Here is an 18,095-nt window from a genome sequence, read left to right on the forward strand (position 1 = left end):
TTTTTTGACCCATTTGGGGCAGGTTTTGGTATATGCTTCTCACAAACCAGAGCTTCCCACAACAAGCATGATGGTTTCGGTAGGGACCACTCTTCCTTTGGGGACGAAACGATATCCATTGCCTCTTATTGCTTTCGAAATTTTTCTAGTGTCAACATAGAACAACAGGAGTGTTGTGTTATTTTTTGTGATTTTTCGGGGTTTGTTTGGAGATTTTTATGCATTAAGTGAGTGTTCAATGCATTGATGTGCATAATTCCAATTTGAACTACATGCACATGTGTCCTTGGGTGCATGCTTAGGTCCCATGCAAGAAATGGGAATGAATGTCAAGAACCCTTCCACTGTCACTCGGCCACAAACACTGAGATACCTGGTTTTTAAATTCAAATAAATCCAAAACTCGTGTGAAATTCATGAAACTTGGCATGCTATCATGGAGCGGTATTAACATGCTGCAGTAATTTTTCTGACCCATTTGGGGCTGGTTTGGATATATGCTTCTCACAAACCAGAGCTTCTCACACTAAGCATGATGGTTTCGGTAGGGACCTCTCCACCTTTGGGGACGAAACGATATCCATTGCCTCTTATTGCTTCCAAAATTTTTCTAGTGTCAACATAGAACAATCGGAGTGTTGTGTTTTTTTTGTGATTTTTCAGGGTTTGTTTGGACATTTTTATGCATTAAGTGAGTTTTCAATGCATTTATGTGCATAATTCCAATTTGAACTACATGCACATGCTCCAGTGCATATAAATTGGTTGAAAAATCAAATCTGTGTCCTTGGGTGCATGCTCAGGTCCCATGCAAGAAATGGGAATGAATGTCAAGCACCCTGCCACTGTCACTCGGCCGCAAACATTGAGATACCTGGTTTTTAAATTCTAGTAAATCCGAAACTCATCGGAAATTCATGAAACTTGGCACACTATCATGGAGCGGCATCAACATGTCGTGATAATTTTTTCCCATTTTGGGCAGGTTTGGGTATATGCTTCTCACAAACTAGAGCTTCTCACAACAATATCCATTGCCTCTTATTGCTTCTAAAATTTTTCTCATGTCAACATAGAACAACAGGAGTGTGGTGTCAATTTTTGTGATTTTTTGGGGTTCGTTTGAACATTTTATGCATTAACTGATTTTCAATGCATTTATGTGCATAATTCAAATTTTAAGTACATGCACATGCTCTAGTCCATATAAATTGGTTGAAAAATCAAATCTTTTGTCCTTGGGTGCATTCTTAGGTCCCATGCAAGAGATAAGAATGAATGTCAAACACCCTGCCACTGTCACTCGGCCACAAACAATGAGATACCTGGTTTTTAAATTCTAGTAAATCCAAAACTCATGTGAAATTCATGAAACTTGGCATGCTATCATGGAGCGGCATCAACATGCTGCGGTAATTTTTTGACCCATTTGGGGCAGGTTTGGGTATATGCTTCTCACAAACGAAAGCTTCTCACAACAAGCATGATGGTTTCGGTACGGACCGCCCCACCTTTGGGGACGAAACGATATCCATTGCCTCTTATTGCTTTCAACAATTTTCTAGTGTCAACATAGAACAACAGGACTATTGTGTTTTTTTGTGATTTTTTGGGGTTTGTTTGGACATTGTTATCCATTAAGTGCGTTTTCAATGCATTTATGTGCATAATTCAAATATGAACTACATGCACATGCTCTAGTCCGTATAAATTGGTTGAAAAATCAATTTTTTTTCCTTGGGTGTATTCTTATGTCCCATGCGTGAAGTGGGAATGAATATCAAACACCTTGCCACTGTCACTCGGCCACAAACATAGAGATACCTAGTTTTTAAATTCTAGTAAATCCAAAACTCGTATGAAATTCATGAAACTTGGCATGCTATCATGGAGCAACATCAACATGCTGCGGTAATTTTTTTGACCCATTTGGGGCAGGTTTGGGTATATGCTTCTCACAAACCAGAGCTTCCCACAACAAGCATGGTGGTTTCGGTAGGGACCTCTCTTCCTTTGGGGATGAAACGATATCCATTGCCTCTTATTGCTTTCAAAATTTTTCTAGTGTCAACATAGAACAACAGGAGTGTTGTGTTATTTTCTGTGATTTTTCGGGGTTTGTTTGGAGATTTTTATGCATTAAGTGAGTGTTCAATGCATTGATGTGCATAATTCCAATTTGAACTACATGCACATGTGTCCTTGGGTGCATGCTTAGGTCCCATGCAAGAAATAGGAATGAATGTCAAGCACCCTTCCACTGTCACTCGGCCACAAACACTGAGATACCTGGTTTTTAAATTCAAATAAATCCAAAACTCGTGTGAAATTCATGAAACTTGGCATGCTATCATGGAGCGGCATTAACATGCTGCAGTAATTTTTTTGACCCATTTGGGGCTGGTTTGGATATATGCTTCTCACAAACCAGAGCTTCTCACACTAAGCATGATGGTTTCGGTAGGGACCGCTCCACCTTTGGGGACGAAACGATATCCATTGCCTCTTATTTCTTTCAAAATTTTTCTAGTGTCAACATAGAACAATCAGAGTGTTGTGTTTTTTTGTGATTTTTCAGGGTTTGTTTGGACATTTTTGTGCATTAAGTGAGTTTTCAATGCATTTATGTGCATAATTCCAAGTTGAACTACATGCACATGCTCCATTTCATATAAATTGGTTGAAAAATCAAATCTGTGTCCTTGCGTGCATGCTCAGGTCCCATGCAAGAAACGGGAATGAATGTCAAGCACCATGCCACTGTCATTCGGCCACAAACATTGAGATACCTGGTTTTTAATTTCTAGTAAATCCAAAACTCATCAGAAATTCATGAAACTTGGCACACTATCATGGAGCGGCAACAACATGCCGTGATAATTTTTTCCCATTTTGGGCAGGTTTGGGTATATGCTTCTCACAAACTAGAGCTTCTCACAACAAGCATGATGGTTTCTGTAGGGAACGCCCCACCTTTGGGGACGAAACGATATCCATTGCCTCTTATTGCTTTCAACAATTTTCTAGTGTCAACATAGAACAACAGGACCGTTGTGTTTTTTTGTGATTTTTTGGGGTTTGTTTGGACATTGTTATCCATTAAGTGCGTTTTCAATGCATTTATGTGCATAATTCAAATATGAACTACATGCACATGCTCTAGTCCGTATAAATTTGTTGAAAAATCAATTTTTTTTCCTTGGGTGCATTCTTATGTCCCATGCGTGAAGTGGGAACGAATGTCAAACACCTTGCCACTGTCACTCGGCCACAAACATAGAGATACCTAGTTTTTAAATTCTAGTAAATCCAAAACTCGTATGAAATTCATGAAACTTGGCACGCTATCATGGAGCAACATCAACATGCTGCGGTAATTTTTTTGACCCATTTGGGGCAGGCTTGGGTATATGCTTCTCACAAACCAGAGCTTCCCACAACAAGCATGGTGGTTTCGGTAGGGACCTCTCTTCCTTTGGGGACGAAACGATATCCATTGCGTCTTATTGCTTTCAAAATTTTTCTAGTGTCAACATGGAACAACAGGAGTGTTGTGTTATTTTCTGTGATTTTTCGGGGTTTGTTTGGAGATTTTTATGCATTAAGTGAGTGTTCAATGCATTGATGTGCATAATTCCAATTTGAACTACATGCACATGTGTCCTTGGGTGCATGCTTAGGTCCCATGCAAGAAATGGGAATGAATGTCAAGCACCCTTCCACTGTCACTCGGCCACAAACACTGAGATACCTGGTTTTTAAATTCAAATAAATCCAAAACTCGTGTGAAATTCATGAAAGTTGGCATGCTATCATGGAGCGGCATTAACATGCTGCAGTAATTTTTTTGACCCATTTGGGCAGGTTTGGATATATGCTTCTCACAAACCAGAGCTTCTCACACTAAGCATGATGGTTTCGGTAGGGACCGCTCCAACTTTGGGGACGAAACGATATCCATTGCCTCTTATTGCTTTCAAAAATTTTCTAGTGTCAACATAGAACAATCAGAGTGTTGTGTTTTTTTGTGATTTTTCAGGGTTTGTTTGGACATTTTTATGCATTAAGTGAGTTTTCAATGCATTTATGTGCATAATTCCAATTTGAACTACATGCACATGCTCCATTTCATATAAATTGGTTGAAAAATCAAATCTGTGTCCTTGCGTGCATGCTCAGGTCCCATGCAAGAAACGGGAATGAATGTCAAGCACCATGCCACTGTCACTCGACCGCAAACATTGAGATACCTGGTTTTTAATTTCTAGTAAATCCAAAACTCATCAGAAATTCATGAAACTTGGCACACTATCATGGAGCGGCATCAACATGCCGTGATAATTTTTTCCCATTTTGGGCAGGTTTGGGTATATGCTTCTCACAAACTAGAGCTTCTCACAACAAGCATGATGGTTTCTGTAGGGAACGCCCCACCTTTGGGGACGAAACGATATCCATTTCCTCTTATTGCTTTCAAAAATCTTCTCGTGTGAACATAGAACAATAGGAGTGTTGTGTTATTTTTTGTGATTTTTCGGGGTTTGTTTGGACATTTTTATGCATTAAGTGAGTTTTGAATGCATTTATGTGCATAATTCCTATTTGAACTACATGCACATGCTCCAGTGCACATAAATTGGTTGAAAAATCAAATTTGTGTCCTTGGGTGCATGCTTACGTCCCATGCAGGAAATGGGAATGAATGTCAAGCACCCTGCCACTGTCACTCGGCCACAAACATTGAGATACCTGGTTTGTAAATTCTATTAAATCCAAAACTCGTCTGAAATTCATGAAACTTGGCATGCTATCATGGAGCGGCATCAACATGCAATGGTAAATGTTTTGTCCCATTTGAGGCAGGTTTGGGTATATTCTTCTCACAAACCAGAGCTTCTCACAACAAGCATGATGGTTTCGGTAGGGAACGCCCCACCTTTGGGGACGAAACGATATCCATTGCCTCTTATTGCTTTCAAAAATCTTCTCGTGTCAACATAGAACAATAGGAGTGTTGTGTTAGTTTTTGTGATTTTTTGGGGTTTGTTTGGACATTCTTATACATTAAGTGAGTTTTCATTGCATTGATGTGCATAACTCAAATTTGAACTACATGGACATGATATAGTCCATATAAATTGGTTGAAAAATCAAATTGTTTGTCCTTGGGTGCATTCTTAGGTCCCATGCAAGAAATGGGAATGAATGTCAAACACCCTGCCACTGTCACCCGGCCACAAACACTGAGATACCTAGTTTTGAAATTCAAGTATATCCAAAACTCGTGTGAAATTCATGAAACTTGGCATGCTATCATGGAGCGGCATTAACATGCTGCAGTAATTTTTTTGACCCATTTGGGGCAGGTTTGGGTATAGGCTTCTCACAAACCAGAGCTTCTCACAATAAGCATGATGGTTTCAGCAGGGACTGCTCCACCTTTGGGGACGAAACGATATCCTCTTATTGCTTTCAAAAAATTTCTAGTGTCAACATAGAACAACATGAGTGGTGTGTCAATTTTTGTGATTTTTCGGTGTTCGTTTGGAAATTTTTATGCATTAATTGATTTTCCATGCATTTATGTGCATATATAATTCAAATTTGAACTACATGCACATGCTCCAGTGCATATAAATTGGAAGAAATGGCAACGAGTTTCAAACAAGATTTGGGGCAAGTTTGGTTATATGCTTCTCATAAACCAGAGCTTCTCACAACAAGCATGATGGTTTCGGTAAGGAACATCCCACCTTTGGTGAAGAAACGATATCCATTGCCTCTTATTGCTTCCAAAATTTTTCTCATGTCACACATAGAACAACGGGAGTGTGGTGTCAATTTTTGTGATTTTTTGGGGTTCGTTTGAACATTTTATGCATTAACTGATTTTCAATGCATTTATGTGCGTAATTCAAATTTGAACTACATGCACATGCTCTAGTCCATATAAATTGGTTGAAAAATCAAATCTTTTGTCCTTGGGTGCATTCTTAGGTCCCATGCAAGAGATAAGAATGAATGTCAAACACCCTGCCACTGTCACTCGGCCACAAACAATGAGATTCCTGGTTTTTAAATTCTAGTAAATCCAAAACTCATGTGAATTCATGAAACTTGGCACACTATCATGGAGCGGCATCAACATGCCCTGATAATTTTTTCCCATTTTGGGCAGGTTTGGGTATATGCTTCTCACAAACCAGAGCTTCTCACAACAAGCATGATCATTTCGGTGGGGAACGCTCCACCTTTGGGGACGAAACGATATCCATTGCTTCTTATTGCTTTGAAATTTTTTCTCGTGTCAACATAGAACAATAGGAGTGTTGTTTTATTTTTGTGATTTTTTGGGGTTTGTTTGGACATTGTTATCCATTAAGTGTGTTTTCAATGCATTTATGTGCATAATTCAAATATAAACTACATGCACATGCTCTAGTCCGTATAAGTTGGCTGAAAAATCAATTTTTTTGTCCTTGGGTGCATTCTTATGTCCCATGATGGTTTAAGTAGGGAACGCCCCACCTTTGGGGACGAAACAATATCCATTGCCTCTTATTGCTTTCAAAAATCTTCTCGTGTCAACATAGAACAACAACAGTGTTGTGTTATTTTTTGTGATTTTTGGGGGTTCATTTGGACATTGTTATACATTAAGTGAGTTTTCATTGCATTTATGTGCATTATTTAAATTTAAACTACATGGACATGCTCAAGTCCATATAAATTGGTTGAAAAATCAAATTTTTTGTCCTTGGGTGCATTCTTAGGTCCCATGCAAGAAATGTGAATGAATGTCAAACACCCTGCCACTGTCACTCGGCCACAAACACTGAGATACCTGGTTTTTAAATTCTAGTAAATCCAAAACTCATAGGAAATTCATGAAACTTGGCATGCTATCTTGGAGCGGCATCAACATGTCGTGGTAATTTTTTCCCATTTTTGGTAGGTTTGGGTATATGCTTCTCACAAACCAGAGCTTCTCACAGCAAGCATGATGGTTTCAGTAGGGAACGCCCCACCTTTGGGGACGAAACGATATCCATTGCCTCTTATTGCTTTCAAAAATCTTCTCGTGTCAACATAGAACAATAGGAGTGTTATGTTATTTTTTGTGATTTTCCGGGGTTTGTTTGGACATTTTTATGCATTAAGTGAGTTTTCAGTGCATTTATGTGCATAATTCCAATTTGAACTACATGCACATGCTCCAGTGCACATAAATTGGTTGAAAAATCAAATCTATGTCCTTGGGTGCATGCTTAGGTCCCATGCAAGAAATGGGAATGAATGTCAAGCACCCTGCCACTATCACTCAGCCACAAACATTGAGATACCGGGTTTTTAAATTCAAGTAAATCCGAAACTCGTGTGAAATTCATGAAACTTGGCATGCTATCATGGAGCGGCATTAACATGCTGCAGTAATTTTTTTGACCCATTTGGCGCAGGTTTGGGTATAGGCTTCTCACAAACCAGAGCTTCTCACAATAAGCATGATGGTTTCGGTAGGGAACGCCCCATCTTTGGGGACGAAATGATATCCATTGCCTCTTATTGCTTTCAAAAATCTTCTCGTGTCAACATAGAACAATAGGAGTGTTGTGTTAGTTTTTGTGATATTTTGGGGTTCATTTGGACATTCTTATACATTAAGTGAGTTTTCATTGCATTGATGTTCATAACTCAAATTTGAACTACATGGACATGCTCTAGTCCATATAAATTGGTTGAAAAATCAAATTTTTTGTCCATGGGTGCATTCTTAGGTCCCATGCAAGAAATGGGAATGAATGTCAAACACCCTGCCCCTGTCACTCGGCCACAAACACTGAGATGCCTGGTTTTTAAATTCAAGTAAATCCAAAACTCGTGTGAAATTCATGAAACTTGGCATTCTATCATGGAGCGGAATTAACATGCTGCAGTAATTTTTTTGACCCATTTGGGGCCGGTTTGGGTATATGCTTCTCACAAACCAGAGCTTCTCACACAAAGCATGATGGTTTCGGTAGGGACCGCTCCACCTTTGGGGACGAAACGATATCCATTGCCTCTTATTGCTTTCAAAAAATTTCTAGTGTCAACATAGAACAACCGGAGTGTTGTGTTTTTTTGTGATTTTTCGGGGTTTGTTTGGACATTTTTATGCATTAAGTGAGTTTTCAATGCATTTATGTGCATAATTCCAATTTGAACTACATGCACATGCTCCAGTGCATATAAATTGGTTGAAAAATCAAATCTGTGTCCTTGCGTGCATGCTCAGGTCCCATGCAAGAAATGGGAATGAATGTCAAGCACACTGCCACTGTCACTCGGCCACAAACATTGAGATACCTCGTTCGTAAATTCTATTAAATCCAAAACTCGTCTGAAAATCATGAAACTTGGCATGCTATCATGGAGCGGCATCAACATGCCGTGGTAAATTTTTTGTCCCATTTGAGGCAGGTTTGGGTATATTCTTCTCACAAACCAGAGCTTCTCACAACAAGCATGATGGTTTCGGTAGGGAACGCCGCACCTTTGGGGACGAAACGATATCCATTGCCTCTTATTGCTTTCAAAAATCTTCTCGTGTCAACATAGAACAATAGGAGTGTTGTGTTAGTTTTTGTGATTTTTTGGGTTTCGTTTGGACATTCTTATACATTAAGTGAGTTTTCATTGCATTGATGTGCATAACTCAAATTTGAACTACATGGGCATGCTCTAGTCCATATAAATTGGTTGAAAAATCAAATTGTTTGTCCTTGGGTGCATTCTAAGGTCCCATGCAAGAAATGGGAATGAATGTCAAACACCCTGCCAATGTCACTTGGCCACAAACAATGAGATACCTGGTTTTTAAATTCTAGTAAATGCAAAACTCGTGTGAAATTCATGAAACTTGGCATGCTATCATGGAGCGGCATCAACATGTCGTGGTAAATTATTTGTCCCATTTGGAGCAGGTTTGGGTATATGCTTCTCACAAACCAAAGCTTCTCACAACAAGCATGATCGTTTCGGTAGGGAACGCCCCACCTTTGGGGACGAAACGATATCCATTGCCTCTTATTGCTTTGAATTTTTTTCTCGTGTCAACATAGAACAGCAGGAGTGTTGTGTTTTTTTGTGATTTTTTGGGGTTTGTTTGGACATTGTTATCCATTAAGTGAGTTTTCAATGCATTTGTGTGCATAATTCAAATATGAACTACATGCACATGCTCTAGTCCATATAAATTGGTTGAAAAATCAATTTTTTGTCCTTGGGTGCATTCTTAGGTCCCATGCAAGAAATGGGAATGAATGTCAAACACCCTGCCACTATCACTCGGCCACAAACATAGAGATACCTAGTTTTTAAATTCTAGTATATCCAAAACTCGTACGAAATTCATGAAACTTGGCATGCTATCATGGAGCAACAGCAACATGCTGCGGTAATTTTTTTGACCCATTTGGGGCAGGTTTGGGTATATGCTTCTCACAAACTAGAGCTTCTCACAACAAGCATGATGGTTTCGGTGGGGACCGCTATTCCTTTGGGGACAAAACGATATCCATTGCCTCTTATTGCTTTCAATTTTTTTCTAGTGTCAACATAGAACAACAGGAGTGTTGTGTTATTTTTTGTGATTTTTCGGGGTTTGTTTGGAGATTTTTATGCATTAAGTGAGTGTTCAATGCATTGATGTGCATAATTCCAATTTCAACTACATGCACATGTGTCCTTGGGTGCAAGCTTAGGTCCCATGCAAGAAACGGGAATGAATGTCAAGCACCCTGCCACTATCACTCGGCCACAAACATTGAGATACCTGGTTTCTAAATTCTATTAAATCCAAAACTCGTCTGAAATTCATGAAACTTGGCATGCTATCATGGAGCGGCATCAACATGCCGTGGTAAATTTTTTGTCCCATTTGAGGCAGGTTTGGGTATATGCTTCTCACAAATCAGAGCTTAGCACAACAAGCATGATGGTTTCGGTAGGGAACGCCCCACCTTTGGGGACGAAACGATATCCATTGCCTCTTATTGCTTTCAAAAATCTTCTCGTGTCAACATAGAACAATAGGAGTGTTGTGTTAGTTTTTATGATTTTTTGGGTTTCGTTTGGACATTCTTATACATTAAGTGAGTTTTCATTGCATTGATGTGCATAACTCAAATTTGAACTACATGGACATGCTCTAGTCCATATAAATTGGTTGAAAAATCAAATTTTTTTGTCCTTGGGTGCATTCTTAGGTCCCATGCAAGAAATGGGAATGAATGTCAAACACCCTGCCACTGTCACTCGGGCACAAACACTGAGATACCTGGTTTTTAAATTAAAGTAAATCCAAAACTCGTGTGAAATTCATGAAACTTGGCATGCTATCATGGAGCGGCATTAACATGCTGCAGTAATTGTTTTGACCCATTTGGGGCAGGTTTGGGTATATGCTTCTCACAAACTAGACCTTCTCACACTAAGCATGATTGTTTCGGTAGGGACCGCTCCACCTTTGGGGACAAAATGATATCCATTGCCTCTTATTGCTTTCAATAAATTTCTAGTGTCAACATAGAACAACCGGAGTGTTGTGTTTTTTTTGTGATTTTTCGGGGTTTGTTTGGACATTTTATGCATTAAGTGAGTTTTGAATGCATTTATGTGCATAATTCCAATTTGAACTACATGCACATGCTCCAGTGCACATAAATTGGTTGAAAAATCAAATCTGTGTCCTTGCGTGCATGCTCAGGTCCCATGCAAGAAATGGGAATGAATGTCAAGCACACTGCCACTATCATCGGCCACAAACATTGAGATACCTCGTTTGTAAATTCTATTAAATCCAAAACTCGTCTGAAATTCATGAAACTTGGCATGCTATCATGGAGCGGCATCAACATGCCGTGGTAAATTTTTTGTCCCATTTGAGGCAGGTTTGGGTATATTCTTCTCACAAACCAGAGCTTCTCACAACAAGCATGATGGTTTCGGTAGGGAACGCCCCACCTTTGGGGACGAAACGATATCCATTGCCTCCTATTGCTTTCAAAAATCTTCTCGTGTCAACATAGAACAATAGGAGTGTAGTGCTAGTTTTTGTGATTTTTTGGGTTTCGTTTGGACATTCTTATACATTAAGTGAGTTTTCATTGCATTGATGTGCATAACACAAATTTGAACTACATTGACATGCTCTAGTCCATATAAATTGGTTGAAAAATCAAATTGTTTGTCCTTGGGTGCATTCTTAGGTCCCATGCAAGAAATGGGAATGAATGTCAAACACCCTGCCATTGTCACTCAGCCACAAACACTGAGATACCTGGTTTTTAAATTCAAATAAATCCAAAACTCGTGTGAAATTCATGAAACTTGGTATGCTATCATGGAGCGGCATTAACATGCTGTAGTAATTTTTTTGACCCATTTGGGGCAGGTTTGGGTATATGCTTCTCACAAACCAGAGCTTCTCACACTAAGCATGATGGTTTCGGTAGGGACCGCTCCACCTTTGGGGACGAAACGATATCCATTGCCTCTTATTGCTTTCAAAATTTTTCTAGTGTCAACATAGAACAATCGGAGTGTTGTGTTTTTTTGTGATTTTTTAGGGTTTGTTTGGACATTTTTATGCATTAAGTGAGTTTTCAATGCATTTATGTGCATTATTCCAATTTGAACTACATGCACATGCTCTAGTGCACATAAATTGGTTGAAAAATCAAATCTGTGTCCTTGGGTGCATGCTTAGGTCCCATGCAGGAAATGGGAATGAATGTCAAGCACCCTGCCACTGTCACTCGGCCACAAACATTGGGATACCTGGTTTGTAAATTCTATTAAATCCAAAACTCGTCTGAAATTGATGAAACTTGGCATGCTATCATGGAAGGGCATCAACATGCCGTGGTAAATTTTTTGTCCCATTTTTGGCAGGTTTGGGTATATGCTTCTCACAAACTAGAGCTTCTCACAACAAGCATGATGGTTTCAGTAGGGAACGCCCCACCTTTGGGGACGAAACGATATCCATTGCCTCTTATTGCTTTCAAAAATCTTCTCATGTCAACATAGAACAACAGGAGTGTTGTGTTATTTTTTGTGATTTTTCGAGGTTTGTTTGGACATTTTTATGCATTAAGTGAGTTTTCAATGCATTTATGTGCATAATTCCAATTTGAACTACATGCACATGCTCTAGTGCACATAAATTGGTTGAAAAATCAAATCTGTGTCCTTGGGTAAATGCTTAGGTCCCATGCAAGAAATGGGAATGAATGTCAAGCACCCTACCACTATCACTCGGCCACAAACATTGAGATACCTGGTTTTTAAATTCAAGTAAATCCAAAACTCGTGTGAAATTCATGAAACTTGGCATGCTATCATGGAGCGGCATTAACATGCTGCAGTAATTTTTTTGACCCATTTGGGGCAGGTTTGGGTATAGGCTTCTCACAAACCAGAGCTTCTCACAATAAGCATGATGGTTTCGGTAGGGAACGCCCCACCTTTGGGGACGAAACGATATCCGTTGCCTCTTATTGCTTTCAAAAATCTTCTTGTGTCAACATAGAACAATAGGAGTGTTGTGTTAGTTTTTGTGTTTTTTTGGGGTTCGTTTGGACATTCTTATACATTAAGTGAATTTTCATTGCATTGATGTGCATAACTCAAATTTGAACTACATGGACATGCTCTAGCCCACATAAATTGGTTGAAAAATCAAACTTTTTTGTCCTTGGGTGCATTCTTAGGTCCCATGCAATAAATGGGAATGAATGTCAAACACCTTGCCCCTGTCACTCGGCCACAAACACTGAGATACCTAGGTTTTAAATTCAAGTAAATCCAAAACTCGTGTGAAATTCATGAAACTTGGCATGCTATCATGGAGCGGCATTAACATGCTGCAGTAATTTTTTTGACCCATTTGGGGCCGGTTTGGGTATATGCTTCTCACAAACCAGAGCTTCTCACACAAAGCATGATGGTTTCGGTAGGGACCGCTCCACCTTTGGGGACGAAACGATATCCATTGCCTCTTATTGCTTTCAAAAAATTGGTTGAAAAATCAAATTTTTTTGTCCTTGGGTGCATTCTTAGGTCCCATGCAAGAAATGGGAATGAATGTCAAACACCCTGCCACTGTCACTCGGCCACAAACATAGAGATACCTAGTTTTTAAATTCTAGTAAATCCAAAACTCGTACGAAATTCATGAAACTTGGCATGCTATCATGGAGCAACAGCAACATGCTGCGGTAATTTTTTTGACCCATTTGGGGCAGGTTTGGGTATATGCTTCTCACAAACTAGAGCTTCTCACAACAAGCATGATGGTTTCGGTGGGGACCGCTATTCCTTTGGGGACAAAACGATATCCATTGCCTCTTATTGCTTTCAAATTATTTCTAGTGTCAACATAGAACAACAGGAGTGCTGTGTTATTTTTTGTGATTTTTCGGGGTTTGTTTGGAGATTTTTATGCATTAAGTGAGTGTTCAATGCATTGATGTGCATAATTCCAATTTCAACTACATGCACATGTGTCCTTGGGTGCAAGCTTAGGTCCCATGCAAGAAACGGGAATGAATGTCAAGCACCCTGCCACTATCACTCGGCCACAAACATTGAGATACCTGGTTTGTAAATTCTATTAAATCCAAAACTCGTCTGAAATTCATGAAACTTGGCATGCTATCATGGAGCGGCATCAACATGCCGTGTTAAATTTTTTGTCCCATTTGAGGCAGGTTTGGGTATATGCTTCTCACAAATCAGAGCTTAGCACAACAAGCATGATGGTTTCGGTAGGGAACGCCCCACCTTTGGGGACGAAACGATATCCATTGCCTCTTATTGCTTTCAAAAATCTTCTCGTGTCAACATAGAACAATAGGAGTGTTGTGTTAGTTTTTATGATTTTTTGGGTTTCGTTTGGACATTCTTATACATTAAGTGAGTTTTCATAGCATTGATGTGCATAACTCAAATTTGAACTACATGGACATGCTCTAGTCCATATAAATTGGTTGAAAAATCAAATTTTTTTGTCCTTGGGTGCATTCTTAGGTCCCATGCAAGAAATGGGAATGAATGTCAAACACCCTGCCACTGTCACTCGGGCACAAACACTGAGATACCTGGTTTTTAAATTAAAGTAAATCCAAAACTCGTGTGAAATTCATGAAACTTGGCATGCTATCATGGAGCGGCATTAACATGCTGCAGTAATTGTTTTGACCCATTTGGGGCAGGTTTGGGTATATGCTTCTCACAAACTAGACCTTCTCACACTAAGCATGATTGTTTCGGTAGGGACCGCTCCACCTTTGGGGACAAAATGATATCCATTGCCTCTTATTGCTTTCAATAAATTTCTAGTGTCAACATAGAACAACCGGAGTGTTGTGTTTTTTTTTGTGATTTTTCGGGGTTTGTTTGGACATTTTTATGCATTAAGTGAGTTTTGAATGCATCTATGTGCATAATTCCAATTTGAACTACATGCACATGCTCCAGTGCACATAAATTGGTTGAAAAATCAAACCTGTGTCCTTGCGTGCATGCTCAGGTCCCATGCAAGAAATGGGAATGAATGTCAAGCACACTGCCACTATCATCGGCCACAAACATTGAGATACCTCGTTTGTAAATTCTATTAAATCCAAAACTCGTCTGAAATTCATGAAACTTGGCATGCTATCATGGAGCGGCATCAACATGCCGTGGTAAATTTTTTGTCCCATTTGAGGCAGGTTTGGGTATATTCTTCTCACAAACCAGAGCTTCTCACAACAAGCATGATGGTTTCGGTAGGGAACGCCCCACCTTTGTGGACGAAACGATATCCATTGCCTCCTATTGCTTTCAAAAATCTTCTCGTGTCAACATAGAACAATAGGAGTGTAGTGCTAGTTTTTGTGATTTTTTGGGTTTCGTTTGGACATTCTTATACATTAAGTGAGTTTTCATTGCATTGATGTGCATAACACAAATTTGAACTACATGGACATGCTCTAGTCCATATAAATTGGTTGAAAAATCAAATTGTTTGTCCTTGGGTGCATTCTTAGGTCCCATGCAAGAAATGGGAATGAATGTCAAACACCCTGCCATTGTCACTCGACCACAAACACTGAGATACCTGGTTTTTAAATTCAAATAAATCCAAAACTCGTGTGAAATTCATGAAACTTGGTATGCTATCATGGAGCGGCATTAACATGCTGTAGTAATTTTTTTGACCCATTTGGGGCAGGTTTGGGTATATGCTTCTCACAAACCAGAGCTTCTCACACTAAGCATGATGGTTTCGGTAGGGACCGCTCCATCTTTGGGGACGAAACGATATCCATTGCCTCTTATTGCTTTCAAAATTTTTCTAGTGTCAACATAGAACAATCGGAGTGTTGTGTTTTTTTGTGATTTTTTAGGGTTTGTTTGGACATTTTTATGCATTAAGTGAGTTTTCAATGCGTTTATGTGCATTATTCCAATTTGAACTACATGCACATGCTCTAGTGCACATAAATTGGTTGAAAAATCAAATCTGTGTCCTTGGGTGCATGCTTAGGTCCCATGCAGGAAATGGGAATGAATGTCAAGCACCCTGCCACTGTCACTCGGCCACAAACATTGGGATACCTGGTTTGTAAATTCTATTAAATCCAAAACTCGTCTGAAATTGATGAAACTTGGCATGCTATCATGGAAGGGCATCAACATGCCGTGGTAGATTTTTTGTCCCATTTTTGGCAGGTTTGGGTATATGCTTCTCACAAACTAGAGCTTCTCACAACAAGCATGATGGTTTCAGTAGGGAACGCCCCACCTTTGGGGACGAAACGATATCCATTGCCTCTTATTGCTTTCAAAAATCTTCTCGTGTCAACATAGAACAACAGGAGTGTTGTGTTATTTTTTGTGATTTTTCAGGGTTTTTTTGGACATTTTTATGCATTAAGTGAGTTTTCAATGCATTTATGTGCATAATTCCAATTTGAACTACATGCACATGCTCCAGTGCACATAAATTGGTTGAAAAATCAAATCTGTGTCCTTGGGTGCATGCTTAGGTCCCATGCAAGAAATGGGAATGAATGTCAAGCACCCTACCACTATCACTCGGCCACAAACATTGAGATACCTGGTTTTTAAATTCAAGTAAATCCAAAACTCGTGTGAAATTCATGAAACTTGGCATGCTATCATGGAGCGGCATTAACATGCTGCAGTAATTTTTTTGACCCATTTGGGGCAGGTTTGGGTATAGGCTTCTCACAAACCAGAGCTTCTCACAATAAGCATGATGGTTTCGGTAGGGAACGCCCCACCTTTGGGGACGAAACGATATCCATTGCCTCTTATTGCTTTCAAAAATCTTCTTGTGTCAACATAGAACAATAGGAGTGTTGTGTTAGTTTTTGTGTTTTTTTGGGGTTCGTTTGGACATTCTTATACATTAAGTGAATTTTCATTGCATTGATGTGCATAACTCAAATTTGAACTACATGGACATGCTCTAGCCCACATAAATTGGTTGAAAAATCAAACTTTTTTGTCCTTGGGTGCATTCTTAGGTCCCATGCAATAAATGGGAATGAATGTCAAACACCTTGCCCCTGTCACTCGGCCACAAACACTGAGATACCTAGGTTTTAAATTCAAGTAAATCCAAAACTCGTGTGAAATTCATGAAACTTGGCATGCTATCATGGAGCGGCATTAACATGCTGCAGTAATTTTTTTGACCCATTTGGGGCCGGTTTGGGTATATGCTTCTCACAAACCAGAGCTTCTCACACAAAGCATGATGGTTTCGGTAGGGACCGCTCCACCTGTGGGGACGAAACGATATCCATTGCCTCTTATTGCTTTCAAAAAATTTCTAGTGTCAACATAGAACAACTGGAGTGTTGTGTTTTTTTGTGATTTTTCGGGGTTTGTTTGGACATTTTTATGCATTAAGTGAGTTTTCAATGCATTTATGTGCATAATTCCAATTTGAACTACATGTACATGCTCCAGTGCATATAAATTGGTTGAAAAATCAAATCTGTGTCCTTGTGTGCATGCTCAGGTCCCATGCAAGAAACGGGAATGAATGTCAAGCACCCTGCCACTGTCACTCGGCCGCAAACATTGATATACCTGGTTTTTAAATTCTAGTAAATCCAAAACTCATCGTAAATTCATGACACTTGGCACACTATCATGGAGCGGCATCAACATGCCCTGATAATTTTTTCCCATTTTGGGCAGGTTTGGGTATATGCTTCTCACAAACCAGAGCTTCTCACAACAAGCATGATGGTTTCTGTAGGGAATGCCCCACCTTTGGGGACGAAACGATATGCATTGCCTCTTATTGCTTTCAAAAATCTTGTTGTTTCAGCATAGAACAACAGTAGTGTTGTATTATTTTTTGTGATTTTTTGGGGTTCATTTGGACATTGTTATACATTAACTGAGTTTTCATTGCATTTATGTGCATAATTAAAATTTAAACTACATGGACATGCTCTAGTCCATATAAATTGGTTGAAAAATCAAATTTTTTGTCCTTGGGTGCATTCTTAGGTCCCATGCAAGAAATGTGAATGAAGGTCAAACACCCTGGCACTGTCCCTCGGCCACAAACACTGAGATACCTGGTTTTTAAATTTAAGTAAATCCAAAACTCGTGTGAAATTCATGAAACTTGGCATGCTATCATGGAGCGGCATCAACATGCTACGGTAATTTTTTGGCCCATTTTGGGCATGTTTGGGTATATGCTTCTCACAACAAGCATGATGGTTTCGGTACGGACCGCCCCACCTTTGGGGACGAAACTCCATTGCCTCTTACTGCTTTCAACAATTTTCTAGTGTCAACATAGAACAACAGGAGTGTTGTGTTATTTTTTGTGATTTTTCGGGGTTTGTTTGGACATTTTTATGCATTAAGTGAGTTTTCAATGCATTTATGTGCATAATTCCAATTTGAACTACATGCACATGCTCCAGTGCACATAAATTGGTTGAAAAGTGAAATCTGTGTCTTTGGGTGCATGCTTAGGTCCCATGCAAGAAATGGGAATGAATGTCAAG

The sequence above is a fragment of the Triticum aestivum genome, chromosome 6A, assembly GCF_018294505.1.
Source record: "Triticum aestivum cultivar Chinese Spring chromosome 6A, IWGSC CS RefSeq v2.1, whole genome shotgun sequence".
Lineage (NCBI taxonomy): Eukaryota > Viridiplantae > Streptophyta > Magnoliopsida > Poales > Poaceae > Triticum > Triticum aestivum.